At 40.8% G+C, this 21,073-nt stretch overlaps 1 long non-coding RNA gene across 4 annotated transcripts in view; it reads right to left on the reverse strand.

Annotated features, from left to right (window-relative positions):
* Positions 1-21,073, reverse strand: part of LOC108384545 (uncharacterized) — a 758,195-nt gene that overhangs the window by 707,340 nt on the left and 29,782 nt on the right. Inside the window, exon 3 of one of the 4 annotated variants that reach the window (XR_012130752.1) lies at positions 7,975-8,023. The exons of the other annotated variants lie outside the window; for them this stretch is intronic. This is a non-coding gene — a long non-coding RNA (uncharacterized lncRNA). The remainder of the gene's footprint in view (positions 1-7,974; positions 8,024-21,073) is intronic. 4 annotated transcript variants of the gene reach the window in all.

Raw genomic sequence — 21,073 nt, forward strand, 5'->3', positions numbered from 1 at the left:
ATGGTAAGTGCAATGACAGGAGCATGTAGAAAGGACCATGGGAACAGCAAAGACCTTGCCAAAGGGGCAGGGGGCAAACAGCAGAAAGGGCATTTGAACTACATCTTCAGAAGTCAAAATTCAGCCATATACATAGACTCCAAAGTCTTTCCAAAGTAGAATGTTAGTTAAAGCTCCTTCCTATAATTACTCTGATTAGGTAACCACCTAGGCTTTTGGGAGTAGGAAGGGGTGAGCCTTAGGAAGAGGAAGCTCTGTTACCTCTAGGCTTTCCTGGGTCTGAGATGAACAGGCCCCATGAATATGATCAAGGCAGCTCTTCAGAAAGAAGCACAGGAACTGCAGAATGCAGAAACGAGGGAGCCTCCATGAGCAGTTCTGCCTCCTCAGCTTTCCAAACCCCCACGGATACCCTGCTCCACAGCCACTGTTTCCTAAATCGTGGCCTTTTCCCACAAATGCCTTCTACCTATTAGGGCTCCATTAACTTACCTTGTGGAAGGAAATCATAACAGGCACATCTCAGAGTGCCAGGAAAGATGCTCCACACCCTCTGAGCTACACACTCTGCATAAAAGAGACCTAGGGGAAGGAGACCCACTGAATGCTCCTGTCACTCAGACACACCCCCTCACTCGCCCTTTTCCACCCACTGAGCTGCTGCATACCTTTTAGCTACTTCATTCTTCCATCTCTGCCACTTCCTGCCCCTGGTTCTCTGTCCCTAATGTGACCTAAAGTGTGTGGGGACAGGGGTCTTCGCTAAGTACTTTACATGCTCATAAGCTCTACCAGCCCACAGGCATTTCCCACCCCCGCCTCACTAGAAGGGAGCTACACCTTCTGGGTCTAAAAGAGGAAACTGGTACAAAAAGGTGAGGATGCTGCCATCTGCTATACAACTTTGCCCATACCAGGACCTTTTTCCATGTCACTGAGCACCAGCAAGAAGGTGCTGTAGGGAAAGTTAGGCCAGGACTCCTGAGGATTGCAGCACTGAGAAAACAATGTGGTCAGAAGTCACTGGGGTCAGGTGAAGGGGCCCTCTGTGTCTTAAAGGGCTTGACGCTGCTGTGGAGGAAGATCAATATAATGGATGGAGCAAACTTGCTTCAAATCCCTGCTGTATTATTTGGGAAAAGCTAGTTAATTCCACTAAGCCTCAATTTCCTCATCTTTGAGTGGAAAAATATGAACTCCTTATATAGATGGTACAAGAAACACTGAGACAAAGTGTACAAAGTTACCTGAACACTGTTGCTAGAATACAGAATTCATCCAGTAAATACTGGCAGATAGGAAGGCAGAAGTAAAACAAGGACGGCCATTCCAAATTCTCACGCAAACACTGCTCTTCCCACTACACCATTCTGTCCTGCTATCAACATTTTTAGGAAGTTAGGGCTGATTGATAGGCAGATAGATGACACTTCATATTTTCAGCATGCTTGTGGTAAATGTTTAATAGTCATTCAGAGAAGAAAGCTTAGTCACTTAGTGAGGATGGTCCTAATGATATATTTAAATATACTTAAATTAATGGGGATGGGGAATAAAATAAAATACAAAAGTCACTTTGAGAATACTTAATAAGTAGAATCAGTAATGGTGAGTTAAGAACAACATTACTCTGATACCAGAACCAAAAATAGATATTATCAGAAAACTACAGACTAATATATTTCAAGAACAGAGATGTATGAACAGAGATGTAAATATCCTTAATATGAACAAATTGAACAATATATGGATAGAATAATGACCATCACCATGTGGAAGTTATCCCAGGAAGGAAAAGATGGCTCAACATTAAAAAATTTATCAATACAATACATCATATTGGCAGATTAAGGAACAAAAACCTTATCATCTCAACAGACAGGAATGGAACTGATAAAATTCAATGCCCATTCATGATAAAAACTCTCAGCAAATTAAGAATTGAAAGGAAACTTCCTCATACTGATAAAGACTATCTATAGAAAATCCTACACCTAATAGCATACTTAATGTTGAAGGAATGAATGCTTTTTGACTAAAATTGTGAATAAAGCAAGAATGTCCATTCTTTCCACTTCTACTCAATATCTTACTAGAGGTACTAGCCAGTGCAATAACACTGCAAAAGAAATAAAAGGCATCTAGACTGTAATAGAAGAAATAAACCTGCCTCTACATCCAGGTATGATTATCTACATAGAAAATCTTAAAAGATTTTGAAAAAAAAACAGGCTGCTAGAACTAGTAAGTAAATTTAGCAAGGTTTCAAAATACAAGGCTAACATCTTTAAAAATTACAATTTCTATAAATAAAAAACGAATTATAAATCGAATTTGTTAAGTAGACTTATAAGACCTCAATAATTAACAGCTTAAATGTGTTCAGAAATTGGAAGACTCAATAATGTTAAGATGGCAGTTCTCTCCAAATTAAGGTGTAAATTCATTGCACACCCAAGTGAAAACCCCAGAAGCTTATTTGAAGAAATTGACAAGCTGATTCTAAAAGTTACATGGAAAACAACCAATCTTAAAAAGCTAAAACACTTTTGAAAAATAAAAGATGGGTGTTTTGAAAACCTCATTTCTTCTGCATTTCTCCTTTACTCACACTACGTCTGGCACCAGATGTGCAACACTAGCTGAGTGTCTTACAATTTAACTCAATTCTGATACTATTGATCCACCTAAAGACAGCACTAGATTCCTTAGATTAAGGGTTCAGCCCCACAAGACTTGAGTCCCATCCTCACCCCCATATCAGATGCCAATGGCATGTCCCAGGCTACCACCTGCACTTCTGACCAACCAGCTATATGTTAGCAGTTTCCACAACTCCCTCCTTGGGTTTGATGATTTGCTAAAATGGCTCACGAAACTCATAGAAATACTTATGTTTATCAATTTATTATAAAATGGTATGATGAACTATACAGAAGAACATCCGGATGGAAGAGATACATAGGACAAGGTATTTGGGCAGGGAGCAGAACTCCCACACCCTCCCCGGCACACCACAATCCCAGCACCAGCGTATGTTCACCAACTTGGAATCCCTCAGAACCCCATGTGTTGGAGATTTTATGGAGGCTCCATCATGCATGCATAATTGATCATTAACTCCATTTCTAACCCTTCTCTGGAGAATGGAGAAGGACTGAAAATTCCAAGCTTCTAATCATGGCTCAGTCTTTCTGGTGACCAGACCCCATCCAGAAGTCATCTGGGAATCTACCCAGAGTTGCCTCACTGGAACAAAAGACACTCATATCACCCAGGAAATTCCAAGGGATTTAGGGGCTCAGATCAGGAACCAGGGTCACTGACAAAATATTAGAACAAAACATTCCCAGTGCTCTACTCACTTAGAGAATTACAAGGGTATTAGGAGCTCTGTGCTAGAAACCAATATATGTATATATACATGTGTGTGTGTGTAAGAGTGGGTGTGTGGGTAGTTCTATTATTTCACAAGAGAGAGCTCTTAACATCTAATTCCAAGACTCTTTATGAAGCTACAATGATCAAGATAGTATGATACAGGTGAAAGGATTAAAAACACATACAAGAATAAGAGAGTCCATAAATAGATGGACACACATGGTCAATTGATTTTCACAAAGGTGTCAAGAAGAAAGGATTTTCAACAAGTGATGCTGGAAAATTTTGCATACATATGCAAAAAATGAACCTCAATCCATACCTTAAGCCATCATACAAAAATCTAAGTATAAAATCCCAATTCTATAACATTTCTAGATAAAAACACAATTTATTTGAACCATTGGGTTGGACAATGATTCCTTTGATAGGACACAAAAAAAATGAACTATAAAAGAAAAAAATTGATAAATTGGGCTTCACCAAAATTAAAAGTTTCTGCTGCATAAAACACAGTTGTGAAAATGAGAAGAGAAGCCACATACTGTAAGAAAGTATGCAAAAAATGCATATCTGTTAATGGACTGGTATTCTGAATACCAGAACTCATAACTTAACAAGATATCAATCTTTATTTAAAATGGGCAAAAGATTTGAAGAGACACGTCATCAAAAGGATGCATATGGCAAATAAGCACATAAAATGACTCTTACAACCATTAGTCATTAGGGAAATAGGCCTTAAGGAAATATTGAGATGTCACAACACACCTATTAGAATGTAAACAAACAAAATACTGGCATTACCAGGGGCTGACATGGATGCAGAGCCCTGGAACACTCACACATTGCCAGCGGGCATTAAAAACTGGCATAGTCACTTTGGAAAACTGGCAGTTTCTTACAAAGTTATGCCAACATTTCCCATACAACCCAGCAACACCCATTCCTAGGTATTTATTCAAAGGAAATCAAAGTACATGTTCACACAGAAAACTATAAACAAATGTTTATAGTATCTTTTTTCATAATTGTCAAAAACTGTAAACAACCCAAGTGAATATCAACTGGGAGATGGATCAATTATGGTACATCATGTGTAGGAATATTGTTCAGCCATGAAAAAGGAACTACTGATACATGTAACAAAATGGAAGAATCTCAAAATATGACTTTAAGTGAAAGAAGCAATACACAAAAGGCTCCTATTTTTATGACATTATTCTGACCTAACCTTTGAAAAAATTCTATCATCTCTTTTCTCTTCTCTACATTCCCACTTTATTGCCAACCAGGTAGCAGCATAATATCCAAATTCAAAGTTCAGACCCCTTAAGGCCAGAAAGACCTGGCACTAGACTCCTTACCTTACCCTCTCCATGTGGCCTGGAAAAGTGAGTTGTCTCTCAACCGCGGGTCCCATCCAGGTACCTATGGCTAAGACCATTCCCCAACCCCTCACAGTAACATCTGCATGCTGGCCCTGCCCAGAGGGAGAAACAGAAGCACAGAAACTGCAGCAGAGGCTGCTACGTGTCCACCCAACACCATTCTCCCTTCTTCCACAGTCAGACACTGCAGTGTTCCCAACACATTTCCAAACCTCATTTATAGATACAGGCAACCAACAAGATTTAAGCATAAGTCACTGGAGAACATTTTAAGGAAACGTCTTCAAAAGAGTTCACTCAACTGGGATGCAGGCATCTCTACTCACCTCTTTTCCTTCTTCCTCATGTCTATAAGGCAGAAGTGGTAGAGGGAGCTCCAGCAACCATCTCTTGACAGTAAGGTAACCTTGAACATAGAAGCCACACACTAAGGATGAAGGGGAAAAAAAAGAGAGAAGGATCCTGGGTTCCTAATGACCATGGAGCCTCTGAGTTCTAAATTGCTTGCTTTTCTCTTCTACATCAAAGGAAAATAAAGGGCCTTATTTTGTTAAAGCCACTACTATTCTGAGTTTCTATTAGTAGCAGAATTCTTAATTGTTCAAAGACAATTCCTAACTGATCCAAGGAGCTAATCAATTTTTAAAATGATACTGAAAACTAGACAGAGAAAGTTAAAAATGAAAAGTTGATAGCTTGATTTCTCTCCCAGGTTAGCTTTTTGAGAATAAATTCGCTGATCTCATAGGAGATTTCTATTACTTTAGTACACTAATCTTTGCTCTTTTCTTTTTCAGTTAAACTGAAAACAAGTAGAAGTGTACAAGTTGTAAATCACACCCTCTGTGTCCATAGAACTGAATGAAAAACGTATCCAGCTGTTACTTGTTCCAAATCAGCAACAAGTTACCTCCGCAGCCAAATTAACTTCCCTCACCCTCTTATATTGATACTCGATGTGCTCAAAGAGCAGCAGAACACTTCCTACCTAAGCTATGTTAATTTTATATTTTGTAGAGCCTGACTTTTTTGCACTGTAAAGAATTCAGACACTTTTCTCTCAATCACCAAAAACAAAATTAAATCTACAAAACAGGTATAGAGATGCAAATTACATAACCTTGAAAAAGAAAAACTAAAATGCAGGGGGAGAAAAATAGGGAGTATTTCTGATTGAAGTGGTTAAAGCAGAATTTATAAAAGAAAAGCTAGAACAAATGATAAAAATAAGAATGATGTAACAAAAGAGCCTCTTCAGGTGGCCAGCAGCTGGTGTAACTGATTGCCCCTGAACCTTCACAGCCTAGTTTCTGTTACAAGAGCCCCATTCACACCACTTCACAGATCCTCCACTCACACCAGCCCACAGACTGTCCTGGAGGAGTAACCTGGGGATATGCAAAGACTATGAGCAGAAGGCATAATAACCAAGACCACAGCACTTCCAGGTATGGGACATAAGTCAGAGCCGTTTGTCCATACTGGGACCCTAATCTAATTTTACTCTCATTTGAGTTTCTCTCACCCCCAAAATGTTTCTTAAAAGAGGGGCTTAAGCCAGTTCAAGGGAAATCAAATCACAGTTTTGCTGGATGCACTTCCAGTTGGAAGGCAGCCACTGTACATACGCTCCACGGAATGCTCCTCACAGAGCCACCCCAAGGATACTTCACAAGCAATATAAACACAAGGTATCCATTCACTTTATGCTATTGGAGAACAAAGTTTAGGGGAACAAGGAGTCACTTCAGTTGCCTTTAATTTCAGCTTGGGAACATTCTCTGGGGAAAACAAAGATCATTCACACCATGGAGAACATGACCTTGGCTTGGTAGGATGGAAAGAATAGAGATACAGGCATCTAAAGACTTGGGCATGGAACTACCACAGTTTTGTTATATGACCTTAGACTAGTTACTTAACCCTCCCTGAGTTCCAGTGTCCTCATCAGGAAAATTAGTTCAATAATACATTCACATTAGGATTACTGAAAAAAAAAATGACCCATAGGTGTTCAGTAAATGATTATTTCCCCTTTCTGCACATTCCCATAGCCCCAAACTGACACCCTGCAGGTTACAGCTGGCTTAAAGATATGTTTTTGCTGCATTCTGTGTTTTTTATTTTAAGGAGCCACAATTAAATACTTTTCTCAACTGCAATTTCAGTTTACCTTGAGAAACTGTAATGGTCACACTGGGCCTGTATTCCTCCATGGCCACAGGGCTGCTAAAGTTGATTGTTTAGGCAAAGTACACACTCACCAGTTCATCGATTCCTAACCCAGCCATGTTCATTCCTTTGAGTTAACTGCCTGAGAATATAGACATTTGATCTGCCAAATCTTCTAGCAGTCACAAAGGGGTCCATTCTACCCTCCATCTTCTCTTTCCTCTACCACATCACAGGTTCCTTTGGTACCCTAGTCCAGCAGTGAAGTTAAACATGTAATTTGGGCTAATTCCACTCAGGATGGAGCGCTAGACTGAATGCGAAATTGAAAGTTCAGTCAGTCCCATGAAACCAACTTATGGGGGGAGGGAGGTCAGGGAAGACACACACGCACACCCATGATGGATGACAGGACTCAGATTCACCTATTTCTCTTTGTGAATTCAGTGAAATGAGTTTGTGCAACGAAGTACAAATCATGTACTTTCATTCTACAAGTATTAATGTTTAAGTGCATTTCTTTAAGATAATTTAAGTCAGCTTCTACTTACACAAATATTAAATTAATAACCAAATATATGTATAATGGGAACAAGCTGCTGGGAAAGCACAGAGAAACAGGTAATCCCATATTGCAGATGGGAGTACAAAAGGACACAACCTCTGTAAAGGGAAATCTGGTAATATCTAATAAAATTCTGGATGAAATTTACTGTTTAGATCCCAAAAAGCCCACTTAAGTGAGAAGTAATAAATGCATCAGTGTATGAGTTGTCCATTGCTGTGTCACACACACACTGGCCAACCACACCAGTTTGTCCAGGACTACGAGGTTCCCTGAACCTCAGAACTTTGACTGCTAAAACTAGAGCAGTCCCAGGCGAGCCGGGGTGGTTGGGCATTCTAGTAACAAATTACCCTAGAATTTATAAAGGTAGTAAGCTCCTCAACATAGGTCTTGACAATGATTTTTGAGGCTGACACAAAAAAGCAAAAGCAACAACAGCAAAAATAAACAAGTAGGACTGACCTAAACATTCAGCACGACCCAGGACACCATCAACAAAGTGAAGAGGAACCTGCCAAATGGGAGAAAATATCTGTGAATCCTGTATCTGGTAAGCAGTTAATACCCAGAATATATAAATAACTCATACAACTCAATAGCAAAAAAAAAAATCCTATTAAAAATAGGCAGAGGATCTGAACATTTTTCAAAGGAGATACAACAAATGGCCAACAGACACATGAAAAGATGCACAGCCCACTAATCATCAAGGGAATGCAACTCAAAACCATGATGAGATGCAACCTCACGTCAGTCAGAATATTTATTATCAGAAAGATGAGAATAAGCAAGCATTGACAAAGTAGAGAGAAGGGAACCCTCATGCGCTGCTGGTGGGAATGTAAACTGGGGCAGTCACTATGGAAAACAGTATGGAGTTTCCTCAAATAATTAAAAATAGAACTACCATATAACCCAGCAACTCCACTTCTAGGTATTTACTCAAAGAAAACAAAAAAACAAACTCAAAAAGATTTTTGCACCCCATGTTCATTTCAGCATTATTTACAATGACCAAGATATGTCCATCAATGGATAAATGTATAAAAAATGTGGTATATGTATACAATATTAGTCAGCCATAAAAAGAACAAAATCTTGCCATTTACAATAACATAGATGGACCACAAGGGTATTATGCAAAGTGAAATATCAGACAAAGAAAGACAAACACCATATGATCTCACTTATATGTGGAATCTAAAAAAAAAACAAAATAAAAAAATTAGATTGTTGGTTGTAGGGAAGGGGAGTGAAGGGGATCAAAAGATATAAACTTCCAGCTATAACATAAGGAAGTCTTGGGATGTAATGTACAGCATGATGAGTATAGTTTATAATACTGTACTGCATGTTTGAAAGTTGCTGAGAGTGTAAATCTTAAAAGTGCTCAACACAAGATAAAAACTTTGTAACTACATAAGGTGATAAATGTTAACTAGACTTATTGTGACCATCATTTGGCAATGTATAAAAATATCACATTCTGCTGTCAACCTCAAACTAATATAATGTTATATGTCAATTATACCTCACAAAAAAAAGGAACTTCAGTGCTAAAACATTAGAATAGTCCCAGGTAAACTGGTGCTGTTGGTCATCCTAGTAACAAATTGCCCTAAAACTTATCACCTTAATACACTTTTTTTTTTAATCTTACAGTTTCTGTGAGTGAAGAATGAAGGCATGTCTCAGATGGACTTGTCTCACAAGGCTTCGATCAAAGTGTCAGGGCTGGGTCTTGTTTAACTACAGAAGGCTCTGCTTCTAAGCTCCCTTCCATGGCTGTTGGCAAGGGCTTCCTTGGGGCTACTGGACTGAAGGCTTCAGTTATTTGCTGGCTGTGGGTTGGAGGCTGTTCTCAGTTCCTTGCCATGTGGACCTCTCAAACACGGCAACTTGCTTCAAGAAAGTCAACAAAACAGAGGATTTCCTAGTGTCCTGCCAATGGGTTTCAACCCCAGGCAAGTTCACTGTGGATTCAATGAGACCAAAAAAGAAACAACAGTAGAATGTTCTTCAGGTGAAAGGGTTTATACCCAACTTTATTCCTACAGTGGCAGGTCAGTCACTAGAATCTCATCCACTCAGAGTGAGTCTGCATGCAGCAAGCCGGTCTCTGCCTCTGGGCTTCTCTGCCCGCACAGCTGTCTCAGTCTCCATCCTTGGCACTGCCACCATTCCAGTCTCATCTCTGCTCTCCCGCAGCCTTACAGCTGTACCACCATGTTGCCCAGAGCACTGGGTGGAGCTCCTTATATAGAGTCAATAATGAAGTATTGCCTGCACGTGTGTAATGAGCTAGCCAACCAGGGCCAGGTGAGAATCCTGGCCATAGGAACCTTCACTTTATCCACACATAGCAAGACAGAAGTCACATTTTTTTGTAACCTAGTCACAGAAGAGACAGCCCTTGAACACTGCCATATCCTACTGGCTAGAAGCAAGTGATTCAAGACGAGGGGCCTACACAGTGCTGAGAGGTAGAAATCACCTGAGACCATCACTGACTCTGACCCCAGTCTAGGTATATCAGACACACCTGTGTTCTCTTTCAAATCTTCTCAACTCCCACCTCAAACTCTAGCTATTGCTGCAGCAAAAGCACTGTATCATAATTAGCTTTTCAAAGGTGCAACCTGGCATTGCTTTGCTTCAAGCCTGTGATGATGTCTGATATAACTCATAGTATTCTGAGGAGAAACATAAATAGACAGCAGTATAGTATCTCCTGACTTTTTTTTTAATGAACTTAAAATCTAGAAGGCAGAAAGCTGAAGTCAGATGCTACAGTGGAAATCCTTGGCCCTCCACCGGTTCCCAGTTCAATTAATTCATAGACCCAGAGCCCACTGATTGAATGGGAGGCTGGGTCTCCTTGAGAAAGATCCCTGCAAGTCCATTATAGGTATATACAACAAACATTCTCCCAGTCCTTTCCCAAAGGGACCTATGGACATTCACCAGACTACCTGTGCACTGGGGGGAAGGAAATACAAAGATGTTTCAACCTTAAACTGCTACCAAGAAATCAAACGTGTCATCTACTATTGTTCTCTGGTTAGAAAAGAAAGTATGGAGGACAGGTGATAAATGAAATTCTGGTCCAGGTCTACCTCACGGTGGAACCAGGAGTTGTTTCTGCAGTAATGGTGTTTATAATTGGGATAGATAAACTTAGAAGATGGAAACCCCTTACACTGGATCCTTCAACTTTTAATTTAGAGCCTTTATGGTAAGAAGGGCCAAGTGGAAAGCCTTTGCAATCTTTATAGTACTAACAGTTTTGTGTAATAGATCCATGCAAAGCAAAATCAGTGTGGATAAAATGAGAGTTCCTGTGGCCAGGATTCTCACCTGGCCCTGGTTGACTAGCTCACTGCACACCTGTGGGCAATACATGGCTCTTGACTATATATAAAGAGCTCTGCCTAGTACTCTGGGCACAACACAGTGGCAGGGCTGCAAGGCTGCAAGGCTGCAAGGGAGCAGAGCAGAGGCTGGAGGGGTGGCAGTGCCGAGGACAGAGGCCCAGAGGATGGCTGTGTGGGACGAGTGTGCAGAAAGGCCCAGAGAATGGCTGTGCAGGATAGCTGTGTGGACAGAGAGGCCCAGAGGCAGAGACCAGCTTGCTGCATGCAGACTTGCTCTGAGTGAATGGGATTCTAGGGACTGACCTGCCACCTGGAAATAAAGTTGAGTATAACCCTTTCACCCCAAGAACGTTTTGCTGTCAATTTCTTTGGTCACATTGAATCCATAGTGAACTTGCCCAGGGCTGAAACCCATTGGCAAGATAATCAGATACTACTTATTTTCTCCCTGGGCATCATTTGAGGTGGGAGTGAAAGTTCTAAAGCCAGAATATGCCCAGTGGTGTGATCTGAGGCACACTGAGCAGGTTTCTGCCACCTGAAGCTTGTCCTCCATCCACTACTCCATTTTTGTAAGGGTGATTACCCCACAAAGGAGTAACACATTAACAGGAACTCTCTATACCACAGGAACACATCACTTAAACTCTCTATACAGAGAATCTTCTTAGCCTCAACTAGACATGCTCACAAGATAATCAGATAATCCTAGGCCACACTGGTCTATCAGAAGGATGTAGGGCAGGACCACAGGTCCTCATCAGGGCAGCACCAGGGGAGTCCCTCAGTGAAAGTCCATACATCAGCCCGCACAGCCATTCAGCACTAACTGTTCCTCAGGAATAGCTCAGGCGCAAGGCATAAGATCTACCCTGGACGGGTGTGGAAGCTAACTCGACTTAAAATCCTCACTCCCAGAGTAGCCAGTATCTCCTGTAACAACTCCCTAGACATAGCTTTCATCACCCCCACAGGACACCTGTTACAAACGTCACCACACTTAGGGAAGCTTAAAGCATGATATCCTTAGCAGGAATTTATGGTTCTTTATAGTTCTTCCTAGTTCAGACACAATTTACCAGTCAAGGATCATTTTTATCATCAGCAATGTTGCCTGGAAATAGACGTGCATTCTACCCTTAAGCAGTTGCCAGAGTAACAGAGCTATCCAGTTAACCAAAGGTCAAGTTCTCATGCAGAAGCAAAGGCTTATTTACTCTTTACCCACCCACCCTTATTTGAAAATGTGAAAGAGTTTACAGAGTCTGCTCTTCTTTAGGAAGTTGCTGCTGTAGCTGCAGGATTGTTCCAATGTCTTTGGAGGAGCTGCATGGAAAGATATGGGTGCAAGAAGAGGATTTCCATGGACAGCTTTATCTCCTCCCCTTGTTTTCTGAAACAAGCTCCACTTGAAGTATGAGGCTGACATGTTTTTTGTTTCGTTTTTTAATTGCTTGTTTCAAATAAGAAGGCTACTAGGGCAATAACCCAGTAAATCTTAGGGCTTGAACTGACAGCCAGAGATTAAGGTACTTGGGACTATTAAAGCAGAATGTAATGTTGCCCACTCTCCACTGAGCCCTTCAGATGGGAGGGCAGGGCAGTCTTACCCAGAGTCCAGGGAGTTGCCTATTAAGCCACCTTCTAGGCTCGCTCCAGGTAGATAATCAAGAGCAGTTCTCTTTAACCTTGGGGATCTGCACTGCCTTCCAGGTGGGCCTATATGCCTACAGCACAAGCCTCAGTTGGCAGGGACCTCCCACCTGTAACTGTTCCTCTCTCTGGCCCCTGAACCCAAAGGCCCTTTTCATCATGTACCCTGTGTTCCTCTCCCATATTTTGTCACTTGGCTCCATTTCATGCCCCATGGGATGGAGCTGGAGAGAGTTTGGTATACCTATGAATGAAGGGCAGAATAAAGGTCAAGCATTTATTTATACAGAAATCAAATTGTTTCCTAGTGAAAGTGAGCATCTTGGTAAAAATCTCCTGCTCTATTTTGTTAACAGGATCTCTCACTCTTTTTTCTCTTTGAGTTACATGAAGATCAAGTTCTCTTCTGTCCTCCTGATACGCAAAAAAAACCCAGAAGATAGGAAGAGGCAAGGAACTCATTCTGCACATAAATACTTCCAACTGTACAGAAGCATGCCTTGTTTGTGCCAGGAAACTGAACATCCACTGAAAAAAGGTCACTCTGAAAGCGGACCTCACCTTCTCCAAGGATGTGCAGCAGGGAAACATTTCATGGAGACCTGGGTTTTCACCTTTCAGGGCTCTGTCCTCCGCATGGCTGAAACCTCTGCAGCTTGCAGACTGGCACAAGCCCAGTGGAGAAAACTCAGTTCTTTTCTCCTGCAGCATGCCCAGTATACAACTTTAGTGATTCTAGTGGTGCGCTGGTCAACTGTCCAGAGAGCCAAGAACTGGGGGAAGACAGACGAGCTGCCTCTGCGGCCAAGGAGAGTGGTGCAGTGATTCCTTAATGACTTTGTTTAAGGCGGGAGATGAAATATAGGGCAAAGTCAGAGAAGACGGAGAGAGCTGGGGAAAGAGAGCAGATGTTGTAAAAGATACTCTTTCATGTTTCCTGTGCACTAGAAATCTGCAGATGTATGTTGGCAGGGCTACAGTCAGAGAACAGAGGGAGGCTGGAGTTGACACATCTGGGAATCATTCGGCAGGGGCAGAGTTCAAACGCGTTCTGCTTCAGCTGCTCTCAGACAGATCTTCCTGTGCAGCCATCGCTGGGTGAGGGGCTGGCCATTCAGAGCCCCTCTGCCCTCACTCCAGTGGAAGCCCTACCTAAGCCGGGAGGTTTTCCTCTGCATCAGTTCAGTCACATGAAGTTGAAATAATTATAAAAAGAGAGAAGGGGATGCGGAAAGGAGGAGAGCAAAGAAGAGAATGCACCACAACTGAGAGAAGCCTGGCTGAAAATCAAGAAACAAAATGTACTTGGATCAAATCCAGTGCATGAGTTAACTCGAGAGCAAAGAACACCATTCAGAGGAGAAAAAAAACGTCCTTCTCTGCTGCATAGTAACACCCAGGGATCATGCTCTCTCCACACTTTTCTCAGAAATCCCTGTACATTCTGCCTTCCCTCATTTCAGGAATGCAGAGGGCTCTCTTGATCCTGAGGGAATTACTCCCTGTAGAAGGATTTATCGAGTTCTGCAGAGAGCGAGCAGGGTCTCTGAGGGCCGGTCATCACCCACTGACCTGCAGCCTCTTGCTGCCACTGTAAGACAGGGTCTTCCCTCCCGAAGGGGGCAAGGTCACCCCGGGTGTTCAGCTGCCCTCACAGAGGAAACACATCTTCAGAATGAATTGTGTCCTGGCTCAAAGCTCCTGCCATGCTTGACTGTGCAGACCATATTGGTCGCAGCTGCTGACATACTTAGCTCAGGGCTCATGGAGCTCCGTGTTTGGTGAGGTGAACTTGCAGGGAGTCATAACAAGCATAGCCAGGTTGGTTACCATGGTCCAGGACCTCAAAGGATCAGAGCCCACCTGGGGAGAGGAGACACCTCATGCAAAGATAAGCAACGAAAGGCAGCCAAATATAATAAATGCCAAGTGTGAGACAAAACACCTTCAGAAGGATCTCCTCCTAATCCCCACCCCAAAGGTTTGCTTCCTGTACCCTCTACCTTAATGAATATCTCTGCCACCCCTGCAGATGCCCAAGCCAGAAATGTTCATTTCTCCTCCTCCATCACCCTACATATCCTATCTGGCCACAGGTCCTATTGATTTTAAGCTCTTAGCATTATCTCACATGTGTCCATTCCCTAATCCCACCACTCTGCAAATCTAGGCTGAAACAGTGTAGCTGCCTCCAAATTTGTCTGTTTCCAGTCTTGACCCCTGAAATCATTCTGAGTTATCTTCTGGAAATACACATCTGAGTGTACCACTTCCTAAATGGTTCAGTGTTTCTCCACAGCTTCCAGGGTAAAGCTCAGCCTCCTGAGCAAAACATACAAAATTTTCATGATCTGGGTTTTGTTTACTCGCTGAACCTCTTCAGTGGTGTGCTGGTTAATGTTTAATAACCAGACCTCCAGACACAACATATGTAATCTTATATGACACATTCTCCCTCAGACAATGATGATCTTGTCCAACGTCCTTGTCACAGCCGAATCTCTCCCTCCCCTGGGCCTCTGCACATCTTTCTCTCTCTACCTAGAAAGACCTTCTTGCTGCCTCCCCTACACCTAGTTACCCTTCAAGACCCAGTTCCTGCAAGAAGTCACCCTATAGCAAGTATATTGGCCACCAAAGGCTGTGCTGTACTTGTATGCAGGCAGGACCTGCTGCTCTGGCCACGTACTAATGAGAACAGGGGCTATTTTTATCCTTTTATCCATATTGCCTTACATGCTTCCTGGCATATAGTAGGTTTTCAGTAATTGCTGAGTTAAAGAATGCAAATAGTGCTAGTCTTTAATTTACTAGTTACACTCCACAATCTTGTAAAAAGTTTACATAGTAAGTGAAGTGCAATAGGTCTTCCTGGACATCAAGCTCTGGGAAATACAGAAGTCAGAGTAGCCAGATTAGACTTTTTGGAGTAGAGTTGCCGGATTCTGCAAATTAACATACAGGATGCCCAGTTAAATTTGATTTTCAGATAAACAGTGAACAATTTTTTAGTATAAGTATGTCCCATGCAATATTTAAGAAAGACTTACAGTAAAAATGTATTTGTTTATCTGAAATGCATATTTAACTCAGCATCCTGTATTTCATCTGGCAAGCTTATCTTTGAGGAGGCTGCATTTGAGCAAAAACTTGATGGATAAGTGAGATTTAGAGCTGGCAAAGAGAAGGAGGCTGATTCTTCTCATTGGAGACCCATGGAAGGGGCTACAAACAAATGCACAGAACAAAGCGCAAAGAATTTTCAGACTGCTCAGAGCCTGAAGTTTACACTCACAAAGGATGTGAGGCTGAAAAAAATGTCGAACCTGAACATGAAAATGAAGTGACCAGGAAAGAGAGCATTGTGACTACTCAGTCATTCATTCAGAGTTCACAAGTCCTGAACTGGCCTGGAGGAGAGTAGAGGAAAGGACAGGAAGACTGGGCAGGTTTCTAAGTCTGTGTGGAAGTGAAAGAGGGCATCTAAGAAATCCTCAGATTTAAGACTCAAGAGAAGAAGCCAGGTTGGAAGGGGCAGACAGAGGAAGATGAGCTTCATTTAGACGAGATGACCTTGATGTGCAAGCAGGACCACCAAAGAGAAATGAGCAGCTGAGCTGGAGATGGGGTGCTAGGGTCTGGGCATGACCCCACCTGTGGGGTGTCCCTACATAGTGACTGTGATGGTTACCAGGGTTCTCTGTCACTTATATGATTTACATACGTGGGCAAGGAATGAAAAATTCCCATAAATATGCCAGGCAGTGTAGCAGAGCACTGACATGCTGATGTGTTCCAGGACCTCTCCTCATTCCAGAGCTGCTCTGAGTCCACCCAGCCACTGGGGAGATGTCTCGCTCTTTGGCTTCCTGAGGAAATTCACGGTAGGACATTCACAAGATGGAAAGGAACATTTTTTCAGTAAGTCACCTAGATATATTGTAAAGTCCAAGTTTAACACATTTCAAATCCATGCCTGAACAGAGAAAATTGCTTATCTACATGAAACTGGCAGAGGCACAGTCTATGGAAATAATGGACATGAAAGGACTTTGAAAATTATAATGCACCACATAAATCAAAGAATATTATTATTCAGAGAAACTGAATACCTACAAGATAACTGGAAATAATCACCCAGACATCCAAATTGTTTGCGTATTACCAGATATCTGGATATTTCAAGACGATTAAATGCACCCCACCTCCCACACCCCTGTTTTTTATATAACACTGATCACTGTGTATCATAGTCTATAACTAATACCTTATTTTGTGTATTCCCTAACTACTTACAAGAATGTATAAGTCTTGATGTCAAGAAATTATGTCTGTTTTATTCAAGGCTATACTTCTCCACAAGCCAAGCAATGCTTATTTCTGATTGAGTGAATTAACTTCAGTTTTCAGAGGAATAGCAGAGCTTGCATAGATATATCTTGGTAGCTAGGAAGTGTCCTGAAAGACATATATGAAGCAAATCTCCAAATCACCTTGTTTGCTGTCCCATAACTAGGCACCAAACTGTGGAGCAGTACTATTAGGAGACAATGTCCATGTAAACAACTTGATTGTTTACAATAAAGATAAGTATTTGTAAACCAATGTCTAAGTCCTTCTTGGTAGAGGACACCAGAGGCATCTCAGGTGACCAATGAGAATTAATTCCCCTCCTTTAGTATGGACCTTGCACAGCTCGGCTCTTTGATATTTCCTCTCATATCTCAGAGCCTCACCCCACCCCTGCTGAGGATTTCCTCAATAAAGGCATCATGTGGACTGTGCTTTTCCTATCCTCCTGGGATATTGTGTTTGTTTCAAATGCCAGAGAAGAGCCCGTCTGAATTCAGATTCTAGAGCTCAGCAGGCCTATTTGTGCCTATGGTTCTTCTTGCACAGTTCATTCCCCTGCCTCTGTAGCAGTCCTGACTAGAGTGTGGACTGGACACCTCCTTGCGCATGGTGTTCTGTGGAGCAAATAGAAGAGAAAGGATTCCTGCTCAGTTTCCCAGCATGAACTGGCATCCCTAATGCAGACAAACACAAAAAAAAATACACTGCAGCTGAAGCTCAGAAGAGCCTTGAAAGACATCCAGCTGCACTCTTAAACCCAGCTGGTATGAGTCCTGGCTAAATAATGGAACAGACTGGCAAATCTTGAAGAACTCAGTGCTAAAGTCCAAAAGGCTGTTATGTCTGAATGTGCTTGGCCTCTCTGTGAGGCAGGAGGCTGGAAGAGAAAAGACTCAGTAGCAGGATGTTTGGTAAGATGGAGGGGTCCTAACAAAGAAGGACCCTACTAAATAAGTGATTTCTTCTTGAAGTCTAATTTCAAGGAGAAGGATGGAAATCAGCAGTGACAGATGGGCCACAAAACCCAGAGGGGCAAACTGGAGAACCTGAAGATGTCATGGGGTGGTGGCACCTGAATTCACAACAGATCATTGTAATAAGAAACCTGGTGCACCTCTCACCACTATTGTCATCTACTACTCTTTCTGCTCTTCTCCTATGTGTCAATCACCCAGCCACCCACAAAGGAGGTTACCCTGCTGTTTCCTCCTAACTCAGAGGACTGCTTCCTGCAAGCCTTCCCCTTCCTCTGTAAGGCCATGCAGTTCCACAGAGCCTATTAACCCTTTTTCTTTTCCATTCTTGTCCTCAACTGATTCATTGAAGTATTCCTTTGGCCTCCTAATTACTACCAGACATGAAGCTGATGGGCCAGGTTATACAGACACTATTATTGCCAGATCCTCTTCCCTTCATTGTCTGGAAGCCTGTCTCTATTTAAGCTCTAATCCTTTTTGCCATTTTTGACCTAGTTCCCATTATTTTATATTTTTCCACATTAAGTTAAATGAGCCACTTGTCAGACTGCATATATCTTATTAGATTCAGCTCTTCCTTTGTAACTCCAATGAATGCCTCACGGAAAAAAATTCCATCAGCCAGTTCCAGGGATTTATCTGCTTTCTGAACTCATAGCATAAAGGACTAGATGGAAAGCCACTTAAAAAAATTCTGGGGATATTCCCTAACATTACAAAGTGATGCTGGAACTCACAGCATCCTACCACTCCCTCCAGTCTTCCTATGGACAAATGTATTTATATATCAAAAATATGAAAAAAGGCTGGATAAAGCACTCCTTACAATTGTTAAGTCTACTCATCCCTGGATGCAAAATTCATAACAGTTTTGATGAATGTGCTTCACAGATAAAGAGGAAGAAGTAATTGAGCAAGAGAGAAAGAAAAAAAAGGAATCAAGAGTTTAACAATAATTAAACACTCATCTAAGGTGTAATTAATCCTTGCTTATCTAAAGTCACAGACAACTGTATTGTAACTGAAGAGAAGTCTAAGAGATAATATGCTTTGGAAAATACTTCTTGAAACATGCATGGCATGACCATAGGTCTGAACAAAGACACCTTTAGTGATTAATACTACACAGACTGGCCCCCCACCTCTTTCTGGGCAAATTTCAGAGGGTATCACATGCACATGTGTATGTAGCACAAACCTTTACACCAAATCGAACCTGTAAAGGGCTCTCACTATTGCTTTAATATGCTCTATTTTGCTTTTCCATGACTTAGGGAAACATCAGGACTACTTAGGGGTGTTTTCAAGTACTAATCTTAGTCTATTTTTCCCCTCTAAAATCAAGTAGTTTCACAGTTGACCAACTGAAGCTGTAAAGCATGTGGGACTCTCAGAGATTATATCAAGAAACAGTAATGTCAAGGTGGTTTTATAAGTCCATCAAGGAGTGGTAAGTATCTTGCTTTGGCTGGTGGCAGCTTGCATTATGCAATCCAGAGATAACGTCTGGGAGAGATGAGAATTAAAAAAATTAATCTATAGGTTTCGAACCTCCAAGAGGAGCTGATGTTTATCCAGTCTTCACTGAATTGTGTAATCAATCCTTCTATTTAAAAGGGTATTTTTTATTATAGATAAAATATCAACAGTAAAAAATAAATATAAGTAAATGACAGAAATAGCTGTGACAAAAACATGCTATGCACTTTTTATGCATTATATATCACAGCCATCTATTGGGTAGGTATTATTATGATGTATATTTTATAGGTGGAAACCTGAGGTTTAGTTAGTTAACCAGTGTCAAAGGACATTTGGTAAATGCGCACAGGTCCATCTGCACCCAGAGCCCATGCCCTTAGCTATAGTGCTTTAAAATATGGCCATGATAGAAACTTTTTAATTAGAATGTAAAAAGGAGAAGAACACCAATTATTATCACACTTGCTCAGAGACAACAAAGTCTCTTCTACAAAGATACATTGTATGTACACCCACAATTTAACAAAAATGGGTGGAGCTCGTGTTGAACATACCATGGTATGAAGTTTGTATTTTCATTTGATATACATTGTGGAGGTCTTTTACATCAATAAATATATTTCTACCATATCCTATTTAATGATTATTTTCCACTGGTATCCCTACTGCATAATGCATATAATCAATCCTCTGTGGACATTTTGATTTTCTTACAGAATACTCTGATGAATATTCTAATAGCTGACTTTTTACACACATCCTTGTATCTTTAAAATAAATTCCTAGAAATATGATATACATTGTTTCATATATTGCAAAATTGCCTTGGGAACTGTGAGTTTTCATTCCCATTAGCAATGTATTAAAGAACATCCTCTTCCTCAGGACGTTACCAACATGAAAAGGGAAATAATAAGATCTCATTGATCTTTTATTTGTTCTTCCTTAATAGTACTGGAGTGGAACATTTTCATCTTTTTTGTTATTAGTGTTAATTCTTTTGTGAAATATCTACTGATGTCCATAACTCATTTTTCTTTCAGGGCTCATTATATAGTAATCATTTGCAAAAAAAAGGTGTCAAACATATTTCTCCCAATTTCTTCACTTATTTTTAATTTTTAGGTTTTCTTCATTGCAAAGAACTTAAAATTTTTCTTTTCGTTTTTGGTTTCTGTTGTTGGCATCATCCTTAAAAAGAATCTCCATTTGAAGGTTGTAAAAATACCTAAATTTTCTTCTTGCACCTCAAAGTATTTTTTACATTTAAATGTTTAGTTTACTTAGCATTTCTTGGTATAAGATGTACTTTCTTACAATTTATTAAACCAAACTTCCAAACACCAATTACTAAATGATCTATAAATCCATTACTCATTTGTAATTACTATTTTATACTAAAATATATTATACTTATAAAGTATTTATACTAAAATATTTTATACTAAAAAATACTAAAACTTTATATATACTTAACATTCATTTCTGGAATTATTACTCTATTCCATAGACTTTTCTCCTGATTCTTATGCCACTATTATCTATTTTAGGTATTATAGCTTCATAAGTCATATTTATGTCTCAGAGGGCAATTTTCCTTCCATTATTACCAACTGTTTATTCATTTAAATGCATTTAAGAATTATTCTGTCAGTTTGCAAAAAAAAGGATTTACAGTTAAAATTGTTACATCATTAGAATAATTTGAAAGAATTAATAGCT

This window comes from Manis javanica, chromosome 1 (assembly GCF_040802235.1).
Source record: "Manis javanica isolate MJ-LG chromosome 1, MJ_LKY, whole genome shotgun sequence".
NCBI lineage: Eukaryota > Metazoa > Chordata > Mammalia > Pholidota > Manidae > Manis > Manis javanica.